The sequence below is a fragment of the Pongo abelii genome, chromosome 15 (genome assembly GCF_028885655.2).
Source record: "Pongo abelii isolate AG06213 chromosome 15, NHGRI_mPonAbe1-v2.0_pri, whole genome shotgun sequence".
Lineage (NCBI taxonomy): Eukaryota > Metazoa > Chordata > Mammalia > Primates > Hominidae > Pongo > Pongo abelii.
This window is the reverse complement of record NC_072000.2, coordinates 107,255,799-107,278,662: the sequence shown is the minus strand read 5'-3', so window position 1 is coordinate 107,278,662 and position 22,864 is coordinate 107,255,799. Positions and strand designations below refer to the sequence as shown.

The 22,864-nt window shown below is 42.6% G+C and overlaps 1 protein-coding gene across 6 annotated transcripts in view; it reads right to left on the bottom strand.

Annotated features, from left to right (window-relative positions):
- TRAF3 (TNF receptor associated factor 3) overlaps positions 1-22,864 on the bottom strand; it is a 134,260-nt gene that overhangs the window by 61,228 nt on the left and 50,168 nt on the right. For 3 of the 6 annotated variants that reach the window (XM_054530915.2, XM_024231916.3, XM_054530914.2), the window contains exons 2-3: positions 21,342-21,480; positions 4,584-4,707 (exon numbers count right to left, since the gene is read on the bottom strand). The exons of 1 other annotated variant lie outside the window; for it this stretch is intronic. The gene's annotated coding sequence lies outside the window, so the exon portion shown is untranslated. The remainder of the gene's footprint in view (positions 1-4,583; positions 4,708-21,341; positions 21,481-22,864) is intronic. 2 more of the 6 variants (XM_024231915.3, XM_024231917.3) reach the window with 2 other exon arrangements.

The window sequence follows — 22,864 nt, the reverse complement described above, 5'->3', positions numbered from 1 at the left end:
GCAGGAGGATCACTTGAGCCCAGGAGGTTGAGTCTAGCCTGAGCAATAGAGAGACCTTGTCTGTAAAAAAAAAACAAAATAAAAATAAAATGTCTGTAAGGGTAATTTATTTTCTTTTGAGGTAATTTCTTTTCTTTTTTTTCTTTTGAGGTTATTTCTTTTATTTTCTTTCTTTTCTTGCTGTCACCCAGGCTGGAGTGCAGTGGTGCGAACATGGCTCACTGCAGCCTTGAACTCCCAGGCTGAAGCGATCCTCCTGCCTCAGCCTCCCAACTAGCTGGGACTACAGGCATGCACCACCACACCCCCCTAACTTTTCTATTTTTTGTAGAGACAGGGTCTCGCCATGTTGCCCAGGTAGGTCTCACCAATGTGGCCCAGGCTGGTCTCGCCAATGTGGCCCAGGCTGGTCTCAAACTCCTGGGCTCAAGCAATCCTCCTGCCTCAGCCTCTTACATGAACCACCCAGGAGGCCTGTGATGATAGTTTCTTTTTTTTTGAGACAGAGTCCTCCTCTGTCGCCCAGGCTGGAGTGCAGTGGCGCCATCTCGGCTCACTGCAAGCTCCACCTCCCGGGTTCACACCATTCTCCTGCCTCAGCCTCCTGAGTAGCTGGGACGACAGGCGCCCGCCACCATGCCTGGCTAATTTTCTGTGTTTTTAGTAGAGACAGGGTTTCACCATCTTGGCCAGGATGGTCTCGATCTCCTGATCTCGTGATCTGCCCACCTCGGCCTCCCAAAGTGCTGGGATTACAGGCCTGAGCCACCGCGCCCGGCCCTGTGATGGTAAATTCTAATCTGTGACCATATCTGGTCCGTTCACACTGAGCTGTGGACAGGCAGGAATCCCCTGTGTGTTCCACACACAGGCCTATCATCAGAAGTGGCAAGAAATAAGTGACATTGCATATTTGGAAGGATTGCGAAAACCTTTGATTAGATTTCTTGATTTAAACATAAATACCTTTACTTCACTTGCTTATATATGGGTATAAAAATAGTTAAGTTCTATTTTTATCCTAAAATTTAGATATGACAATTATAAGTTAATGGCAATTCTATAATATTTATAATAATTATTGTGCTGATAAAGAAAAATTATGCAAATTCAGTTAAATGCATTACAGATGGTATTTGAGGCAACTTTTAGTAACTTGCCAATTAATGTTTGGCATCCTGATTTGGGGGAGCAGCTTGCAGGTTCCAATGCTCAGATGCTGGACACTTGCGCCTCTGCTTAGCATGGCAGTCATATACATGCTGGGAATCTGAGGCCACTGCCTATTTAATAGCCTACTGCCTATCCTCACTGAGCATCAGGTTTGAGAAGATGTTTGCTTCCACACAGAGAGAAATGTACTGCTGAATGGCAACAACAGATCCACTAAGCAAAGACAGTGCTAAGAAAATTACAATGAAGGAATTGTGTGACTAAAAAATGGCACCTATGCCAGTGCACTTTGAGGAGCTAAGGAAGGGCCAAGACCAGAAACTACCAGGAGCACAGCATCTGGCACTCTGAGCTCTGTAACTTTTTTTTTTTTTTAGACGGAGTCTCACTCTGTCACCTAGACTGGAGTGCAGTGGCGCAATTTTGGTTCAATGCAACCTACGCCTCCCAGGTTCAAGCGATTCTCCTGCCTCAGCCTCCTGAGTAGCTGGGATTACAGGCGCGTGCCACCACGCCCAACTATTTGTGTTTTTAGTAGAGACAGGGTTTCACCATGTTGGCCAGGCTGGTATCGAACTCCTGACCTCAAGTGATTCACCCATCTCGGCCTCCCAAAGTGCTGGGATTACAGGTGTGAGCCAGCATGCTCGGCCTGCAATTTTTATTCTGCAGTCTTCTTTAAGCAGAATTTTTACTCTATTACTTTACTTACTGTTTGCTACAGTTTTCGACATGAATTTACTGTATTTTGAGGTCTTGTTTTTAACTAAATGAAAGGCATCTCTAATTATTTAAGAAAATTCTTTCATAAAAGTTTAGTTTCTAGTCAGCTACTCAGGAAGGCCCTCACTCACAGCTGAGGCATATCTACACCTAGTACAGCAAAGAGGTGGACTGGACTCCTTTCACTTTCTTCTATGCCGCCATTACCCTCATGATTTGTTTTATGTTCCCCAGTTCCATGATTTTAGTTGAGCTACACTGTAATTAGAATTTAAAAACTGGAAACAAAAGTACATCTGCTGACAAAAGGGTGCTCCAAGAGCTGGAAAGCCCGGGGAAAACCAAAAAAGGGAAGCATCAGATAAACAAAGCAAGAGGCTCCTGCCGCAAGAAAGCACAAAACACGACACACATGGAGAAAAGCAGCTCAACATCAAGCCCAGCAGGGCAATTAAAGGTATCGTCCAAGTGATGCCAATAAAGGGAGAAGGGCAAAGATCACGAACAGACAGGTGTGCCCTGCTGATAAGAAAGCTTTCTGAAAATCCACATCCATGCAAACATTTCAGCATACTGACTCTGTTCCTGGTACCTGATGCCAAATGTTCCACTGCGGGAGAGCGCCCACAGTCAGCACCCTGGGCAAGTAACAGGAGGCTGGATTCTTACCAGACACACAGGTAGATCACAGTCACATATGAAAAGCCCCCTTAGGACAGGGAGGGAGAGACACACAGACCAAGTGACTCAGGCAGACTCCTAGGAAAGAACCTGATTAAATCACAGTATAAGACATGGTCTTAAAGCCTTTGAGAAAACAATAGTTATTTGGGGCCCAGCATTGTCAGTATCCCTTGGTTCATAAGAGTTAGGATTTTTAAAAAGTATTCATTCAACCCGTATTATATGCAAAGATACTGTGCCTCTTTTGGCCCAGGACCAGAGTCCTGCCATCTGGACAGGAAGCAGGGAGAGGAGCCAAGGGCTCAGTCCACTCGATATGCAACCAAGTGCAGGCAAAGCACTTCTCCAGATGGAGGCTTCCCCTAGGTCACGCCTGCCACATGGGGCTGGAGCCCCGGGGCTGTATAAGGGGCAGAAGTTGCAAGTGTAATAAGGTTCATCTTCCTAGAGTGTTAACTGTATTTGAAGACGTGAAAAGCATAAAACATGGCCATATTGAGAAGCAGATTATAATGTTTCGATCAATTGTTAGAATAAAACATGAGATTTCAAAAAACACTAGATCTGCCAGGCGCCGTGGCTTAAGCTTGCAGCATACTTTGGGAGGCGGAGGTGGGAGGATTGCTTGAGGCCAGGAGTTCAAAACCAGCCTGGGCAACATAGCAAGACCCCGTGTCTTTTAAATAAAAAAGACAAAAGGAAAAAAAGAAAACAACAACAACAACAACAACACTGGATCTCACATCAGTGCAGATGTGTGCCTCCTGGTGAGGGCATCATGCACCTCTGAAGTACCTGTGCTGAAAGGCTGAGCCAGAAAGCGATCGAGCCTCTACATCCACCCAGAGGCAGAAGAACATGTCCAGTGGAAACAGCAAAGGCCAGAATGAGGGAACTTCTGACTACTGAACAATCAGCCTGGATTTTCCAACAAATAAAATGCAAGGAAAAAAGGGATGGGGAAAAGTATTCTATTGATTAAGAGACTTAACAGACATATCAGCTAATTGCAATTATTTGGACCCTGCTTCAAACAAACTAAAAATACCAGAGACTATTGGAGAAAATTGAATGGTACTATGATGAGATCATGATTATAAATGAAATTTAAACAGCAGTTTTCTTGACACTTTTCTATTTATCAAAAATAGCTATGTATTAAATCTCACTTTGGATGCAAACATTTCAAACTTCTTATACTTATTTTTAACATTCTAACATATGAAAGATTTATTATTATTATTTTTTAAAGGGACAGGGTCTTGGTCTATGGCCAGCCTGGACAGCAGTGGCATGATCCTAGCTCACTGCAGCCTGGAACTCCTGGGCTCAAGTGATCCACCTGCTTCAGCCTCCCAAGTAGCTGGGACTACAGGCACACACCACCACACCCAGTTAATTATTTTTATTTTTTTAGCCTGTGTTGCCCAGGCTGGTATCAAACTCTTGGGCTCAAGAGATCCTCCCACCTCAGCCACTCAATCACAAGTTAGAGACTGAAACACAGGGTATTTTCTTTTCTTTCAAACTCCTAGAGAAAGACGGTTAAGGAGCAAACAGTTCTTGTATCAAAAAATGCAATACTCCATGAGGCAGGTCACACCCCCAGGCTGCCTGTGCCTTCCTTGCAGTGGGGAACCTTCTAGGGAAGGGTAGGGCCAAGAGATTTCGGAAAGTAGGCCTTGGACAAAGAGATGCAGGCCACTACTCTTGGTTTTCCAACTTATTGACTCATTCCTGGGCCATGAGGTACGATGTCTATTATTTTCAGTTTAATACTGGTTTGAAAAAAAATGAAAAATAAAAGTAAGGTCAGACACAAACCAAAACAAAGCGCCATGTATATAGAAAGTCAAATACATCTGCTGAAGAATGAAATTGCGAAAGCCAAAAATGAATATGTTCAGGATGTTTTACAATTTAATTACTTGATTCTTACGCAAGATGAAAAAGTAACAGCTGAAGAAAGAAATCTACACAAATTAAGTTTTTTAGTGGCATACCTGTGTGTCATATGCTTTAAGGAGATATATGGAAGCTTGATCAGGAAGGAAGGACTTCAATAAAAAAAGGAGCAAAGCAACGCCAACCTTATCCTTCCTTAATTACTGTAGTGGAGTCCCTTACCTAGAAAATAATAACAGTTGGTCAATTCTCACCTGGAAAATTTTTAGAGCTTTTAAAAATGAAATTTCAAGGCCAGGCACAGTGGCTCATGTTGTAATCCCGGCACTTTGGGAGGTCGAGGAGGGCGGACTGCCTGAGGTCAGGAGTTCAAGACCAGCCGGGCCAATATGGTAAAACCCCATCTCTACCAAAAATACAAAAATTAGCTGGGCGTGGTGGCACACACCTGTAATCCCAGCTACTTGGGTTTGAACCCGGGAGGCGGAGGTTGCAGTGAGCCGAGATCATGCACGCCACTGCACTCCAGCCTGGGCGACAGAGCGAGACTCCATCTCAAATAAATAAAAATGAAATTTCAAAAGGTAAATTTCTATAATATGAAGAAATTTAAGATAAAACATGATTAATTACTGTATATGCATGTGGTTTGGGGATTTTCCACATTTTTTGAATGGAATGTGCACTATAAAATCTGATTATTTTAAAGTTGCTTTTATGATGAGGTATTACTTACTTATAGAAAAGCATAGGAAACATATGTATACCGTTTCATGAAGTTATTACATAAATACCAGTCCAACTACCACCAAGGGATGGAGCATTGCCAGAACTCCAGAAAGGCTGGGTGCCTCTATTTGACCCCAAAACCCTTCCACCACATACGTAAGTAAGTACTAGCTTAACAAAATGATTTTGTTTGATTTGTTGAGGCAGGGTCTTGCTCTGTCACCCAGGCTGGAGTGCAGTGTAACAATCACAACTCACGGCAGCCTCGACCTCCCGGACTCAGGCAATTCTCCCATCTTAGCCTCCCAAGTAGCTGGGACCACAGGAGGATGTCACCATGCCCGGATAATTTTTTTTTTTTTTTTTTTGTTAGGGGCTGGATCTCCCTATGTTGCCTAGACTGGTCTGGAACTCCTGGGCTCAAGTGATCCTCCCATCTCAGCCTCCCAAAGTGCTGGGATTACAGGCATGAGTTACTGTGCTTTAACTTTTATGGTTTATCATTTCCTAACTTCTCTTTAGAGATTTATCACCTAGGTGTGCAGCCCTACCAAACATAATTTATATAAAACCCAGAAGCAGATGAAAATAACAAAATCATACTACATATATTCTTGTCTTGCTTTTTTCTTTGCCTTTTTTGTTGTTGCTGTGTCTGTAGTTTATTTTCATTGCTGTGTAATATTCTACTAAGTAAATATACCATAATTTAGTTATCCATTCTCATCCCCTAGGGTGGTCTCTGCTTTGGAGCAAATATAAACACGACTAAGATTTTTCTGGTACAAATCACTTCAGGCATGTATTTCTCTGGTGTACATACCTAGAAGTATGATTGCTAGCTTATACTCTAAAGCCAAACTATTTCCCAAAGCAGCTGTAACGTGCACTCCCATCAGAAGGGTATGAGAGAGTTTCTGTTGCTTAACTTTTTCAACAACAATTGCCAGACTTTTTAATTCCTGCTAACTGAACAGCGGTATAATAGTATTCTAAGTTTTTTGTTGTTGTTGTTGTTTTTTTGAGACAGGGTCGACCTCTGTCACCCAGGCTAGAGTCACTACAGCCTTGAAACTCCTGGGCTCAAGAGATCCTCCCACCTCAGCCTCCCCAGTAGCTGGGATTACAAGCATGTGCCACCACACCCAGCAAATTCAAAAATTTTTTTTAGCTGGGCGCAGTGGCTCATGCCTGTAATCCCAGCACTTTGGGAGGCTGAGGCAGGCGGATCACAAGGTCAGGAGATCAAGACCATCCTGGCTAACACGGTGAAACCCTGTCTCTACTAAAAATACAAAAAAATTAGCCAGGCGTAGTGGCGGGCGCCTGTAGTCCCAGCTACTCGGGAGCCTGAGGCAGCAGAATGGCGTGAACCCGGGAGGAGGAGCTTGCAGTGAGCCGAGATGGCACCACTGCACTCCAGCCTGGGTGGCAGAGGGAGAGACTGTCTTGAAAAAAAAAAAAAAATTTTTTTTTTTAGGCTGGGCACAGTGCTCATGCCTGTAATCTCAGCACTTTGGAAGACTGAGGTGGGCAGATCACCTGAGGTCAGGAGTTCGGGACCAGCCTGACCAACATGGTGAAACCCCATCTCTACTAAAAATAAAAAAATTAGCCAGAGCTGGTGGCATGCGCCTGTAATCCCAGCTACTCGGGAGGCTGAGGCAGGAGAATCACTTGAACCCGGGAGGCAGAGGTTGCAGTGAGCCAAGATTGCACCACTGTACTCCAGCCTGGGCAACAAAGTGAGACTCCATCTCAAAAAAAAAACCAAAAATTTTTAGGGCCGGGCGCGGTGGCTCACGCCTGTAATCCCAGCACTTTGGGAGGCCGAGGTGGGTGGATCACGAGGTCAGGAGATTAAGTCCATCCTAATTAACATGGTGAAACCCTGTCTCTACTAAAAATACAAAAAATTAGCCGGCGTGCTGGCAGCCACCTGTAGTCCCAGCTACTCGGGAGGCTGAGGCAGGAGAATGGCGTGAACCCAGGAGGCAGAGCTTGCAGTAAGCCAAAATTGCGCCACTGCACTCCAGCCTGGGCAATAGTGCGAGACTCCGTCTCAAAAAAACCAAAACAAAAACAACATTTTTTTTTTTAGAGGTGGGAGGCTGGTCTCAAACTCCTGGCCTCAAGCAACCCTCCCACCTCGGCCTCCCAAAGTGCTGGGATTACAGGCATGAGCCACCATACCTGGCCAACTAAGAATTCTTTATTATAGAATTTTATAATAATTTTGAATAAAGAATTCATGAAATTTTACATCTGGCAATTACTGCAATGGAGATTTAATTTTGTAGCCAAAATATTTGTTCACATTCCCCATGGTTCCTGCACCCTGATTCCTTGTCAGGTATAAATTCCCAGCTCAGTCCACAGCTTCCAGAGGCACTGACTCCAACACCTGGGCCCAGGTAAAGCCTGTGATTTGCACCTGGTCATTCAGAGCGTCTTATTTTCCTGCCCAGAGGTGGCTCATCTCTGAACACACAAGCCAGGTCAGGATTAATGAGTCTCCTCTTCCCACTATGGGACTTAAAGAGATTCTCCCTCTTTCCCAAAGAACCTGAACACATGAACACATGAAGGAGGATGCTGGGGAAGAAACTGGCCCAAGTGAACCATCTATAGCTAGCCCTGGCTTAGGTTTTTCAATCAGATGATCAATAAACCTTTTTACTTACTTAAAACAACTAAGGTTGAATTTCTCAAAATTTACATCAGAAAGAGCCCTCATTGATACAATCACATATTCAGAAACAGGTTTTAATCTTGTACTAAAGAACTGTATAGGTCAATTAAGGTAACACATGACAACATATGTATGTGTTTACACACATTCCCAGCATTCCCTCAATCATACATTTGTTTAAATCTAAACATTTTTAATAGTCATAAGACTGGTTAAGGTTTTCTATTTCTTCTTCTGTTACTTTTAGTTAAGTTACATTTTGAAAGAAATTTGTCTATTTTATTTAAATTTTCAAATGTATATAGCGTGATGCTAATTCTAATATCCTTTTGTGATATCTTAACAGTCTACTGAATCCATAGTGTTTTCACCTTTTTCATTTCATTTCGTTATTTATACCTGTTTTTTCTTCCTTATCAGTTTCACTGGAGCTTTGTCAATTTTACTTTTTTTTTTTTCCTTTTAGAAACACAGGGTCTCACTCTGTCACCCAGGCTGGAGCCTCAAACTCCCAAGCTCAAGTGATCTGCCCTCTCCTCCTGCCCAAAGTGCTGGGATTACAGGTGTGAGACACCATGCCTGGCCCCAGATGGAAACTGACTATTTAAGCCTGAGTGCAGTGTCTCACGCCTGTAATCCCAGCACTTTGGGAGGCTGAGGTGGGTGGACTGCTTGAAATCAAGAGTTCGAGACCAGTCTGGGAACATAGTGAGACTCCGTTTCTACAAAAAATACAAAAATTAGCTGGGCATGGTGGCACACGCTTATAGTCCCAGCTACTAGGGAGGCTGAGGCAGGAGGACTGCTTGATCCCGGGAGACAGAGGGTGCAGTGAGCCGAGATCACACCCACTGCACTCTAGCCTGGGCACTAGCGTGAGACCCTGTCTCCAAAATATATACAAATAAAAATGTTTCCCATCAAATGTTATTTTCTATCTGAATTTCCTTTAATATTCCTTCAGTGCCATTCTGCTGGCAATAAATTCTGATGTCCATTGGCCTAAAAATTTATTTTTGTTTTTGGGTTTTTTTTTTTGAGATGGAGTCTCGCTCTGTCACCCAGGCTGGAGTGCAGTGGCACAATCTCGGCTCGCTGCAACCTCTGCCTCCCGGGTTCAAGCAATTCTCCTGTCTCAGCTTCCCGAGTAGCTGAGATTACAGGCACCTGCCACCACACCCAGCTAATTTTTTTTAGTAGAGACAAGGTTTCACCATGTTGGCCAGGCTGGTTTCAAACCCCCGACCTCAGGTGATTCGCCCGCCTCGGCCTCCCAAAGTGCTGGGATTACAGGTGTGAGCCACCATGCCTGGCCTAAAAATTTCTTTACTTTTGAAATAAATAAAAATTTATCCTTCATTTTTGAAAAACACTTTTGCTGGATACAGAACTCTAACAGGTTTTTTTCTTTCAGTACTTTGAATATGTTGCTCTGTTGTCTTCTGGTTCACGCAAGATGTGACCAGGAATCGCTGTTATTAGCAACTGTGTTCCTCTGTAATGTGTCTTTTCTTCTGGTTGCTTTGAAAGCTTTTGATCTTGATCACCAGTTTTTTGGCAATCTGATTATGAGGTACCTTGGATTTCTTTATATTTGCTGTTTGGAGTTTTTGAGCTTCATAGTTTGCAGTTTTCATCAAATTTGGAAAATTTCCAGCCATTATTTCTCCAAATATTTTTTCCATTCCCTCCTCTTCTCCTTCTGGAACTAGGTTATACATATCTTAAGTCAGCTGACTTTGTCCCACAGGCCGCTGATGCTCTGTGATCTCGTGCAGTCTGGATTCTCTGTGCTGTGCTTTGGAAAGCTTCTACTGCTATGTCTTCAGGCTCATGAACTCTTTTCTTCTGTAGTAATAACCTGTTGTGATCCCTCTACTGCATTATATATACATATATGTGTGTATATATTATTTTACTATATATACATTTATATTATATTTTTATTATATAAATAAAATATATATTATTTTTATTTATTTATTTTTGAGACAGAGTCTCGCTCTGTCGCTAGGCTGGAGTGCAGTGGTGTGATCTCGGCTCACTGCAACCTCCACCTCCCGGGTTCAAGTGATCCTCCTGCCTCAGTCTCCCGAGTAGCTGGGATTACAGGCGCCTGCACCACGCCCAGCTAATTTTTGTATTTTCAGTAGAGATGAGGTTTCGCCATGTTGGCCAGGCTACTCTTCAACTCCAGACCTCAAATGATCTGCCCACCTCAGCCTCCCAAAGAATTGGGATTATAGGCGTGAGCCCCTGCGCCCAGCATTTTATATATTTTATATATTGTATTTTCATCTCTGGAAGTTTTATCTCAATCTTTTTTGAATCTTTCATTTCACTCAGTATGCTTATGTTTTTCTCTACATTCTTGAGTGTGCAACATATTTATAAGTTATTTTAATGTTTGTGTGCTAATTGCATCATCCCTTGTCATTCTGGGGTCTGTTTCTCTTGATTTTCTTCCTGGTTAATATCACATTTCCTTGCTTCTCTGCAAACCTGGTAATTATTTATTAGATGCTAGACACAATTTCTTTTTACATTTTTGGGTGCTAGTTTTATTACATCCTTTTTAAATATAGTCGGGGCTTTGTTCTGATAATGTAATCAAGTTATCTGTAATCAGTTAGGGCAAGTCGGGAGCAGCCCATTGGTCATTGGATAATTCAGCCCCACTGCTAAGGCAGCCCTTCTGAGGAATCGTCCTGACACCACAGATGAAAAAGCTGCTCTGAACCCACGCTAACAAAGATGAAAAGGCAACACTTCAAAGGATCTACCTGAGACCACCCTGGGTGGTGGGAACACAAACTATTCCCAGCCCTGTGCAACTGATGTCCAAGAAGTGCTTGGCCTTCTCCTTTTTGGTGGTTCTCCTCCCAGCCTTGAGGTGCTTCCTCTTGGGCACGTGCAGACCAGGACACAGCCAACACCTCAAGGGAGTCCTTCTGCAGATCTCCGGAGCTCTCTCTCTAACCTGCTCCCTCCTCTCCTACGTTTTCCTCCACAAATTCTAGCTGTCTTGTCCTCCCCAATTTCTCCTCCTTCATCACTTTAGTGAAGCCAGTGGGTTCTGTTTGACTTCTCTCTTCCTGCCCTGAAACATGGAAACTGCCTCTCGAGACAAACTAAGGCTGTTTGTGTCAGTAAAGTTTTATTGGAATACATCCACGTCCATTCACTTACATACTTAGGATGAAAGCAGGCACAGAGCATAGCAGAGTAGCTGTGACATTAACAGCATCCAGCCCACAAAACCTACAATGGTTACTATACAGCCCTTTATAGAAAAAAGTGCAGTCTCATGCTGTGGGATATAAGCTGGAATACTGCAGGGCTTGTTTTGTTTGTTCCCCTTATTTCAAGGAACACGGTCCTAACCAGCCTTCTGTTAAATGTATGAAAACTATTACTTCATATATTTTGTCTGGTTTTCAAGTTGTTTAAGATAGAAGTCAATTTGGGACTACAGCGAGGCAAGTGAGGTATTTGCCTTAGGCACAACTCTTAATTGAGTGCCAAAAAAACTCAGTAATAGAGATAAAATCAAAATTAATGAAAAAATCCATGAGGTACAAAATACCAAAATTTTATATATAATATTGATAATGGTGTCATGCCAAGCCATACTGGAGCCTGAGACGAAAAAGAAAATCATTAATACTGAACCTGTCTTTCAAATTTGGGTTGTGGGCCAGGTGTGGTGGTTCACTCCAATAATGTCAGCACTTTGGGAGGCTAAGACGGGAAGACTGCTTGAGCCCAGAGTTTGAGATCAGTACAGGCAGCACAGTGAGACACCACTCTACAAAAAAATAAAAAATTATCCAGACGTGGTGGCATGTGCCTGTAGTCTCAGCTACTTAGGAGGCTGAGGTTGAAGGATCACTTGAGCCCTCTCAGCTGTATTACCATAGCTGTAGTGAGCTATGATTGCTCCATTGCACTCCAGCCTGGGCAACAGAGCAAGACCCTGTCTTAAAAAGTAAAAAATAATTTTGTTTTTCATCATGGATTTTTTTTGCATCAAATTTGATTTTTTTAAAGCACTGCATTAAAATATTAATAATCTCGATTACTGAGATTTTGGGTGTCCCTTTAAATTCTGCACTGAGGCAAGTGCCTCACTTGCCTTACCCTAGTCCTGGGTGGGGGGGCATAAGTCACCTCTAATTCCATCACAGTGGAAATGGAAGTCTCCAGAAATAACTTTCTTACTAAGTAGAATTAGACTAATATCTTATCACTATAAGAGTTTATCAGAACTGCCAAACTTAATGTTTTCATTCTCAGAGATGTCTTTGAAAAAGAGATTACTTCAATGTGAAACATTATGCTCTAATTACTTCTCACTATTTGCAACTAACAGTAGAGAATGTACATGTTCCCACATATACCCATCAGAGGCAATCATTAGATGTGTATCAAATGGATATAAATTAGTAAACAAAAGCACTCTGTAGACATGAAGATACTATGAGAACATAAAAACTTTCTTCTAATTACTAAATAAATACAGACACACAAAGATGTTGTGACTGCAAAATAACTGAGTAATTATATAGTATCTGGGTGACGCACTGACAGTATGAGGTAGACCAAAAACAGCCACCTGCAGCAACTGCTGCCAAGTCAATTTCTTCACTGGTGAAAGTAAGTGCTCAGTCTCTAAACATACAAATTCAACTAAAAGCAAATAATGGCTGGGCACGGTGGCTCATGCCTGTAATCCCAGCACTTTGGGAGGCCAAGATGGGTGGATCACTCGAGGTGAGGAGTTTGAGACCAGTCAGGCCCACATGATGAAACCCCGTCTCTACTAAAAATACAAAAAATCAGCCAGAAGTGGTAGCGTGCGCCTATAGTCCCAGCTACTCAGGAGGCTGAGGCAGGAGAATCGCTTCAGCCCAGGAGGCAGAGGTTGCAGTGAGTGAAGATCGCGCCACTGCACTACAGCCTGGGTGACAGAGTGAGACTGTTTAAAAAAAAAAAAAAAGGCAAATCAACCAATAAGCTTCTCTCTTGGTTTTGCAGGATTAGCATCCTTTAGAAATTAGCCTGCTCGTTTTGTAGGTGTTCCTAACTCCCAATCCTACCTCATCGATATGCCAGGAGGGCACTGGGCAAGCAAAAGGACTCATCCATATGACAGTGAAAACTTCTACCATGAGCCGATTTCCACAGATTCTCTACAGCGTTCATTTCATAGAAGGCACAGGTGCAGGAAAATGTTTTCAAAAGTACTGACAAAAAAGGTGTTTTTTAAATTAAAAATGTTACGGTATTAAATTCAGTGGGGGAATCAAGATTATGAAATTTAAAGCGGTAATTATCATGAAGAAATTGTCTAGAACTCATGGAATTCAATGTAACAATCAGACGTCATCAAATTCACAACATACCCCCTTCTAATACACACTTCCCTTTACATCTGCTGCTTCCGAGCCAGCCTCTGGGTGTAAGCAGACCCTGCCCTGCTGACTCAGCATCCCCTCCCTCACCAGGAGTGGACTTGCAAACTCCCGCTCCAGCCGCAACGACTGTCTCCTTCTGTGTTTTTGTTCTTCCACTGTCTGTCAAACACTTCATCTGCAAGACTCCATTCAAGTATCTTGACAACTACTATTTATCACTAGACTCATGGTTTTCCACTAAACTTTAAGCTCCTTTAGAGCAGGGATCATGCTAAATTTATCCTGTAGTCTCAATGCCTAGCAGGACGGCAAGCACACCCAGCAGGTACCACTTGTTTGTTGAATTAAACTGCGAGCATCTTTTCTCTAACTCTCCCTTCCCAGGGAAACTGACCTTACCTCCTGAAATCCTGGTCCTATAAGGACACCCATCACAACACTTACAAGCCTGTACTTGCCTTGCTTCCTTCTCTCTCTCCCATCTGAGTGTGAGCTTTCTGAAGACAGCAATGTGTCTTGTTCAGGTTTGTATCCTCAGCACTTACAATGGTGCTGGCCACACAGTATGCATTTGGTCTTAGTTATTAATTTACTTCTTGTAGTTATTAATTTATTTGTCACAATTACAAATTTGCCTGTTATAGAGATGAGGAAACTAGAGTAGGAAGATTCAGCAGCTTCGCAACATGTTAAGTTACTAAGCGGCACAGCGGTCTACCTTGAGTCGGTGTTCTTAACTACTATGTTATCACACCGCGACTACCTCAACAAAGACAGGCTCACTGACTTGTGCCATAAGCCTCAACAGTTATGCTGTTAAATCAGATTTGCCATTTGTACGCTCAAATTATTTTAGAAAGATCATTCAATGCTCCAACTCTGCTGGCCAGGGTCTGGATTGTTGAGTAACTAAAACAATTACATCGAACAACTTGCCCAAAGTCAGAGCTAACAGGACTAAAACCCAGGTCTCAAAGACCCAGCAATTTGACCACAGTATTTTTGCTGGCTTTGACAACTGTCAATTCAAACCTTGCACGATTATCTAATTCCTTAGCAAGAGGCAAAATACAGATCTCAAAATTTCCAAAATATCAATAAAGCCCAATAGATGCATCCACCCCATTTTAAAACCAAGTATCTTTTTTTTTATTATTATTGTTTTGAATTTCAGCACTGACATAGCCAGAGTTTGTTTACTCCCTTCAGACTAATATATGACATTCACAACCTGATGCACCAGGGAGCACCTTTAGCTGAACCAAATAAGGCTAGTTCCTGACTTCAAAAAAGATTTTAAGATCTCGGCTGGGCTAAAATAAAATTTATCACATCATTTAAATTATTGTTTGGAGGCCAGGCACGGTGGCTCACACCTGTAATCCCAGCACTTTGGAAGGTCAAGATGGAAGGATCACTTGAGGCCAGGAGTTCAAGACCAGCCTGGGCAACACAGTGAGACCCCTATGTCTATAAAAAATGTGAACATTAGCCAGGTGTGGTGGCATACACCTGTGGTCCCAGCTACTCGGGAAGCTGAGGTGGGAGGATGGCTTAAGTCCAGGAGGTCGAGGCTACAGCGAGCTGTCATTGTACCACTGCAGTCCAGCCTGGGCAACAGAGCAAGACCTTCACCCCCACCAGAAAAAACACACACACACACACACACACACACACACACACAAATTACTTGCTTAATTTCTAGCTACTCTAATATGAAAATTGAGTACAATTATTTAGCTTACTTTTGAACAGTATCATCCAAATGCATCTGGATGAGGAGGAGGAAAGAGCAAGGGGAGAATGGAATGACTGTGCTGCGCTACTCAGTCACAGTTAAAGCTATTCTTGGGGGAAAGAAGCCATTTTGTAGCAATATACCTCAGTGAGTTTTTTTCATTTTTGCTTATGGAACTGTGATAGGTTTCCCTGACGTCTTACTCACCTGAAATCATGATCAAACATTCATTACCACTGCATACCTACTTCATTCCTAAAACACAAAATGTCAGACAAATTTTTACAGCTAGATAAGAGTCATGTTAAAAGTTAAAGATATGTAGTGTAACACTTCTTTGATTTTAATATTCTTCATGCTACATAAACTCTCTAGAATAAATTTACTTCATAATCAAATGTGGCCACCCACCTCACCTTGCTACAACTGCTAGACGCACTAGTACAAACTCTCCTGAGTAGCATCCAATGATCACATATACAAAAGTGTAAAACATTTCCAGATCACCCTAGAATTTTCATCTAAGTGGCCTTTCAAATAAACTATATTCTGCAATGTTGGCTTTTGCCTAATACACTAATGATTCACTGCAGTTTACACCGTGAATTTAAATACAGATTTGTTATGCAACATCAAATTTCTTAGTTTCTCCAAAAATTAATCAATATCTTGAACATTAAATATTCTATTCTCAACAATCATTATACAAATAAAATGGCTACATTAATAAAATTTTCTGCCAGAAAATTATGAAAATAAATCTTTAAATGTAGGTTAGAGCAGTGGCAGTGCTGCTAAACGACTTCAGAAAAGACTCAGCGAGTGAGGGGCATCCACAAGCCAGGCACAGAGGAGCAGGTGCACAGGCCCTGGCCAGCCCCAGCCTCCTGTGCTGTGTGCAGGCAGTACACCTTGCACACGGCACTGGCTCTGCCCCAGATGGTCACAGACAGTTGGGACCAAAGCACCCACCAAATGTACATATCATGTAGATAAATATTTTAGAGACAGGGTCTTGTTCTGTCACCCACGATGGAGTGCAGTGGCACGATCATAGCTCAGTGTAACCTCAAACTCCTGGCCTCAAGCGATCCTCCCGCCAACGTGCTAGTATTCCAGGCATGAGTCATCGTGACCAAATTATTTTTTTAACTTTTATTTTAGGTTCAGAAGTACATGTGCAGGTTTGTTATACAGGTAAACTCCTGTCACCAGGGTTTGATGTACAGAGTATCTTGTAACCCAGGTACGAAGCCTAGAACCCAATGGTTATTTTTTCTGATCCTCTCCCTCCTCCCACCTTCCACCCTCAAGTAGGCCCTACTGTCTGTTGTTCCCTTCTTTGTGTCCATGTGTTCTCATCACTTAGCTCCCACTTATAAGTGAGAACATTCGGTACTTGGTTTTATGTTCCTGCATTAGTTTGCTGAGGATAATGGCCTCCAGCTCCCAACCATGTTCTTGCAAACGACAGGAGGATCTCATTCTTTCTTACAGTTACATCGTACTCCATGATATAAATGTACCAAATTTTCTTTATCCAATCTGCCACTGACAGGCATTTCTGTGGATTCCATGTCTTTGCCATTGTGAATAGTACTGCAGTGAACATACATGCGTACATATCTTTATGGCAGAACAATTTATATTCCTTTGAGTATATATAACCAGTAATGGGATTGCTGGGTCGAATGGTAGTTCTATTTTTAGCTGATGAATCACCATATTGCTTTCCACAATGGTTGAACTAGTTTACACTCCACCAACAGTGTATTAGCATTCCCTTTTCTCCACACCCTCACTAGCATCTTATTTTTGACTTTTTAATAATAGTTATTCTGACTGGTGTGAGATGCTATCTCACTGTGGTTTTGATTTGCATTTCTCTAATGGTCAGTGATTTGGGCTGTTTTTCATACGCCTGTTGGCTGCATGTGCGTCTTCTTTTGAAAACTAACTGTGCATGCCCTTTGCCCACTTTTTAATGGGGTGGTTTTTTTTCTTGTAGTTCTTAAGTTTCTTAAGTTCCTTATAGATGCTGGATATTAGACCTTTGTCAGATGCATAATTTACAAATATTTTCTCCCATGCTGTAAGATGTATGTTTACTCTGTTGATAGTTTCTTTTGCTGTATAGAAGCTCTTAAGTTTCATTAGATTCCATTTGTCAATTTTTGCTTTTGTTGCGATTGCTTTTGGTGTTTTCTTCATGAAATCTTTGTCAGTTCCTGTGTCCAGAATGGTATTGCCTAGGTTGTCTTCCAGGGTTTTTATAGTTTTGGGTTTTACATTTCAGTCTTTAATCCATCTTTTGTTGATTTTTGTACATGGTGTAGGGAAGGGGTCCAGTTTCAATCTTCTGCATGTGGCTAGCCAGTCGTCCCAGCACCGCTGATTGAATAGGGAGTCCTTTCCCCACTGCTTTTGTCAGCTTTGTCAAAGATGAGATGGTTGTAAGTGTGCTGCCTTATTTCTGGGCTCTCTCTTTTGTTGCATTGGTGTCTGCTTTTGTACCAGTACCATGCTGTTAGGTTGCTGTAGCCGTGTAGTATAGTCTGAAGTTGCGTAACAGAATACCTCCAGCTTTGTTCTTTTGCTTAGGACTGCCTTGGCTATTTGGGCTCTTTTTTGGTTCTATATGAATTTTAAAGCAGTGTTTTTCTAGTTCTGTGAAGAAGGTCCTCGGTAATCTGCTAGGAATAGCAGAGAGTCTGTAAATCGCTTTGGGCAGTATGCACGCCCAAATATTCTTTTTTTTCCCCCTGAGACAAAGTCTAGCTTTGTTGCCCAGGCTGGAGTGCAGTGGCGCAATCTTGGCTCACTGCAACCTCTGCCTCCTGGGTTCAAGCCATTCTCTTGCCTCAGCCTCCTGAGTAGCTGGGATTACAGGTGCCACCACACCCAGCTAATTTTTGTATTTTTAGTAGAGACGGGGTTTCACAGTGTTGGCCAGGCTGGTCTCGAGTTCCTGACCTCGTGATCCACCCGCCTCGGCCTCCCAAAGAGCTGGGATTACAAGCGTGAGCCACCGCACCCGGCCACACGCCCAGATATTTTTAAATGACAGCACCCTTTCCACAGTCTGGCATTTGTCTTGAGAAAAATGCAACTTAAAAGAATTGCCTATAAATTAAAATATCAAAAGCACTGAGGCAGGTTTTTCTAGTTTTTCCAAACTACCTCATTCTCCTCAGTCATCTCTACACTCGAATGCAAAGGACTCATTTAAATTTGCTACCCCTCACAATATGGGTGTTCACTTGCATGAGAAAGAACTTGAGGGAAAAGCAAAGGAAGGAAGGATCCATTCAGAACATGAGACATCATCTGTTCTTAGTTGTTTCCTACTCCTTAAAGGCAGGAGAAAATAGAAGTATTCAATAATTTGGAAAAGCAGTAACTCAGTAATAGAAAAAAAAGATTTCTTGGTTGAATTTGAAAACATCTGAAAAAGTCCTATAAGGAAAGGGCAGATCATCCAACCACCTTCAAGGAAAGCGTCTGTGTCCAGTATTCCTTCATTCACCCAACATGTACTGAGTGCCGCAGAAGGGAGAGGGACAAGAAAAACGGAAGCCTCCCCTTCACAGAGCTGACCGTCCACAGGCAAGAAAACACAACACCAGCAATAAGAGTGTGTGTGTCTGTGCAGTGTGTGCATGTGTGTGAGACGAAAAGTACCAAAGGGAAGTGCACAGTGCACATGGAGGTCACACCCATTTATGTGGATATGGGGACCTCCCCCACCCCAGGAGAGGACATTTAAGCTATAATCTGAAAGATAAGTAGAAATTACGTATTTTCTATAATTCTCAGATTTTAAAATTATAAACATAGGTAAATGCAGTAAGAAAAACCAAATGCTTAAGAAGTAGCTTAGTATTAAACATCAATTCAACATCTCATTTTGTAGATTATATATGAAAAAAACCCCGTTCTAATTCTAGGGTACCAAACTTCTTGCTGTATTCGTGCTTAATATATATTACTGCTATGTCTATTAGTGTGTTTGTGTGTGTAAGAGAGAGTGGGTGTGTGTAGGTAGTGCTTGATAAATATATACATTCTTTTGGTGGGAGGACAGAGTTTCACTCTTATTGCCCAGGCTGGAATGCACTGGCATAATCTTGGCTCACTGCAACCTCCACCTCCCGGGTTCAAGGAATTCTGCCTCAGCCTCCCAAGTAGCTGGGATTTCAGGCGCCTGCCACCATGCCCGGCTCATATTTGTATTTTTAGTAGAGACGGGGTTTTACCATGTTGACCAGGCTGGTCTCGAACTCCTGACCTCAGGTGATCCACCTGCCTTGGCCTCCTGAAGTGCTGGGATTACAGGCGTGAGCCACCGCGCCCAGCCAGTGCTTGATAAATACTAACTGAATGGAGTGGGTTGCAGACCAGGGCTTAGAAAATGTATTTGTTAAAAAGATACTTTTCTTCTTGAAAAATGCTGAGAAAGTGGATGTCTTTTCTGAAAGATTTTATGTTTAAAAAAAAAGAAAATCAATGTAAAGTGTTCTCACCACAAAAAAAGATAACTGTGAGTTTATCTTTACACTTGCTAATTTGCTAGACTTAACCATTCCATAATATATATACTTCAAAATATCATGATAAATATATATACAATTTTATATGTCAACTAAGAAAAATAAATTTAAGGAAAAAAGGATACTTTTCTTCTCACACTTCTTTTCCAAGTACAAAATTAAACCTCAGTATCAATTGGCTTCCAGGCATTAAATTACACTTCAAAATTATCCTAATTAAAGGTGATACAGGAGGTGCTTTTCATCAACTCATATATTAGAAGCCTTGTGCTAAGTTACTATTATGAACAAAACTTATAGATAAGCAAATCTGAAAACAAGAAATGAATTTGTTTTACAAGATATGAAGCTGCAAGCTGTAATAAACCAAACTACCCATGATGATGAATGATAAAACTGCCCAGCACTATTAGATATTCTCAAAATCCCAGGCCAAAAAAAAAAGCGGGGGAAAACAAACCCTCTAAGAAGTGAGGGTTTTGAGTTAAAGTTCTAAGCCAAGAAAGGCTCTTGTATTCTGGGCAACGGGACCCATGGCTGGGGCTGGGAGACAGAAGGTCACTCCATGTAAGGGCAGCGGGCAGCAGGCAGCACTGGGCAGAGAGCAAGGCAAGCCAGGAGCACTCGGGAGAGCTGGACAGTGAGGCGGCAGGACCTGGCCTGACCGAAGTCCCAGCACTCCACGCTCTATCTGCAACAGTTTGGAAGAGCCAGAGGCCTCTCTTCACCATGTGGTAAACCAAGAGCCTATCTTATCCTTTTCTTTGAAAAATGTTTTACCTCTGCTTGCTGAGCTTGGGGACACAGTTTCACCACTGTGGTGGAAGTTACTCAGAAAACAGAAGTCACCTTGTTATGTCAATGCCCTGCTCATTGTGTGGTCCTCCTGTGTGGGCGAGATGGGTTTCCTCACCATAGGGATGGCAAACAAGTACCCCAAAAAGAACATCCAGGCAAAAACCGCACCCTTTTAAGGACCTAACTCAGCAGTTACATAGCACCATTGTGCCATACTGCTGGGTGAGGGAGGCCACACACCCAGCCCAGGCGCAGCTCTCTAAGTCCCATGTGAGAAGAATAGGGAGAACGGCAGAAATCACTGAGAATACTTAGGAAAACACAATGTCACCCTAAGTGAGTTATACAGTAAAATCTCAGTCTTCTTTCAAGATTGGAAAATTAAAAACCAGGGTTCAATGGAATCTGGCTAAAAAAATCAATTTGTATTTCAACCCTTGTAAGCCGAACCTCTTATTATTTGTAGTAAGTTGCAACTTGTAAGTTGAGCCTAAATTACTATGTTGTCCTGCCTTAGTAAATACAGCATCATGACCTTGATTTAACAGGTGGTGATTCAGATTCACCCCTGGGTAACTGCTGGGCACTGCAGCTTCTCTGTAAGAACACAGAATACCACAGACTGGCAGAAATGTAGATGTCAAGCCAGAATTTATCCCAACATTCCAGTTTGCAGGCTCGGCTATGCACCCATCTCTCATCACAGCACACAGCGTTAAGGGCAGAGGTCATGCCCTTTGCCCCTCCTATGGGTGACTCCAGCACACTGAGTAGAAATTCTATAAATAACCAGAGGAAGGGAAGACAAGAATTTTTAAAATTCTAAATTACAGAGTCTAAATTAGATGCCTGTTGTTATTACAGGCCTCTTTCTGACAAAAGGAAAGCAAAACAACAACAACAACAACGTCAACAATTAACTGAGAGCAAACCTCTTCTGTCAGGACAGCGATCCTTAGAAGAGTAGGGAGCCAGGAGCCAGGAGCCAGGTTTCTGATCCTAGATCTGATTCTGACCTGCTCCGGGACCTTAACCAAGTGGCATCACTTCTTTGGGCCTCATTTTCCTCATCTGCAAAATAAGGGGATTGGATTAGACAAAGATTCTTAACTGAGGCCTACAGGTGAGCCACAGCAACATGCCCACTGTGTGCCTGAAGGCCAGTCTATCCTCAAGCTCAACATTTAAATTCTATAATCTCAATGTTTATTAACAAAGAGAATGAATTCTACAGAGCATAAAAACATTCTCCCAGTGTCTGGCCAGGCCCTCTAGGAGCTGCCGCCTCGGCAGCAACCACCAGGCTCCAACCTTCTGACCTCAGGCCCCTGAAATCACACACAGATATTTCAGTCTCTGGCAATCAAGATGTCAACATTGTTTTAAATGCACAAGGGAAACTAGTTTTATTTATTTATTTATTTTATTTTATCTTTCTGTAGGGATGAGGTCTCGCTATTTTGCCCAGGCTGGTCTTAGATTCCTGGGCTCAAGCGATCCTCCTGCCTTCGTCTCCCAAAGTGCTGGGATTACAGGCGTGAGCCACCATCCCCGGCCTATGCTACATATATTTCTAACAAACAGCTAACAGACCTTCGGCAATGAAGACAATAGGCCCTCATTTATTATTTTCACAAGCTTGATATTTTAAATATGGGTCTTTCTAACTTGGGCCTCCCTCCCCAAAACCAATCCCCACGATACCCTGGAAACAGGCAGGGCTGCCTCCCAGGAAGAGCCCTAGCAAGTGTTACCGGAAACAAGCCCTTCAGATGGATAGAAAGCTGTGCCAGGAGCCCACCAGCACATGCGGCTGCAACTGTGCTTTGGAGACATCATGCATTGCCAGCCCTCAGGAGGTACAGATGCGCCAACCCCATTCTACACAGCGCACGGACTGAGGTGGCAGGCCATCATCACACACACACACAAGCTAGTTCCTCAGCCTGAAGTTGAAAACTATGTCTCAACCATATTCTGTTGCCAGGAACCAAGAGACCAAGGCAGACGTCACCAGAAAAAGAACTGAGCTCAATGGACTACTCTGGTAAACAAAGAGAAAGGATGTGCTTCATATGGAAAGCTGAATTTATTTACAGTAATCACGAATGCAGGCCCTCAGCTGGAAAAGCTCACTTCCAATGCCAGAAGGTTCAGAACCCATTCACAAGCTTTTCAGAATGCAAGCAGTTGCCATGGTAACCCCAACATTATACTTCTTGGCATTGGACATATAAATTACCACCCATAATGCATTTAATACCATTTGGGGCCACTAATTCATTGCAAAATAAATCTCAGCTCTGACTCCTGGCCTCCCTCTAAGATAAACGAAGAGAAGCAGCAGCTGGAGGTAGCACCCAGCTCACCCCACGGATAAACACAGAGCTCCACACATCTGAAAATGCTCTTCTAAAGGCAAAATAAGAACTAAGGAGATTAGAATTCATCATCT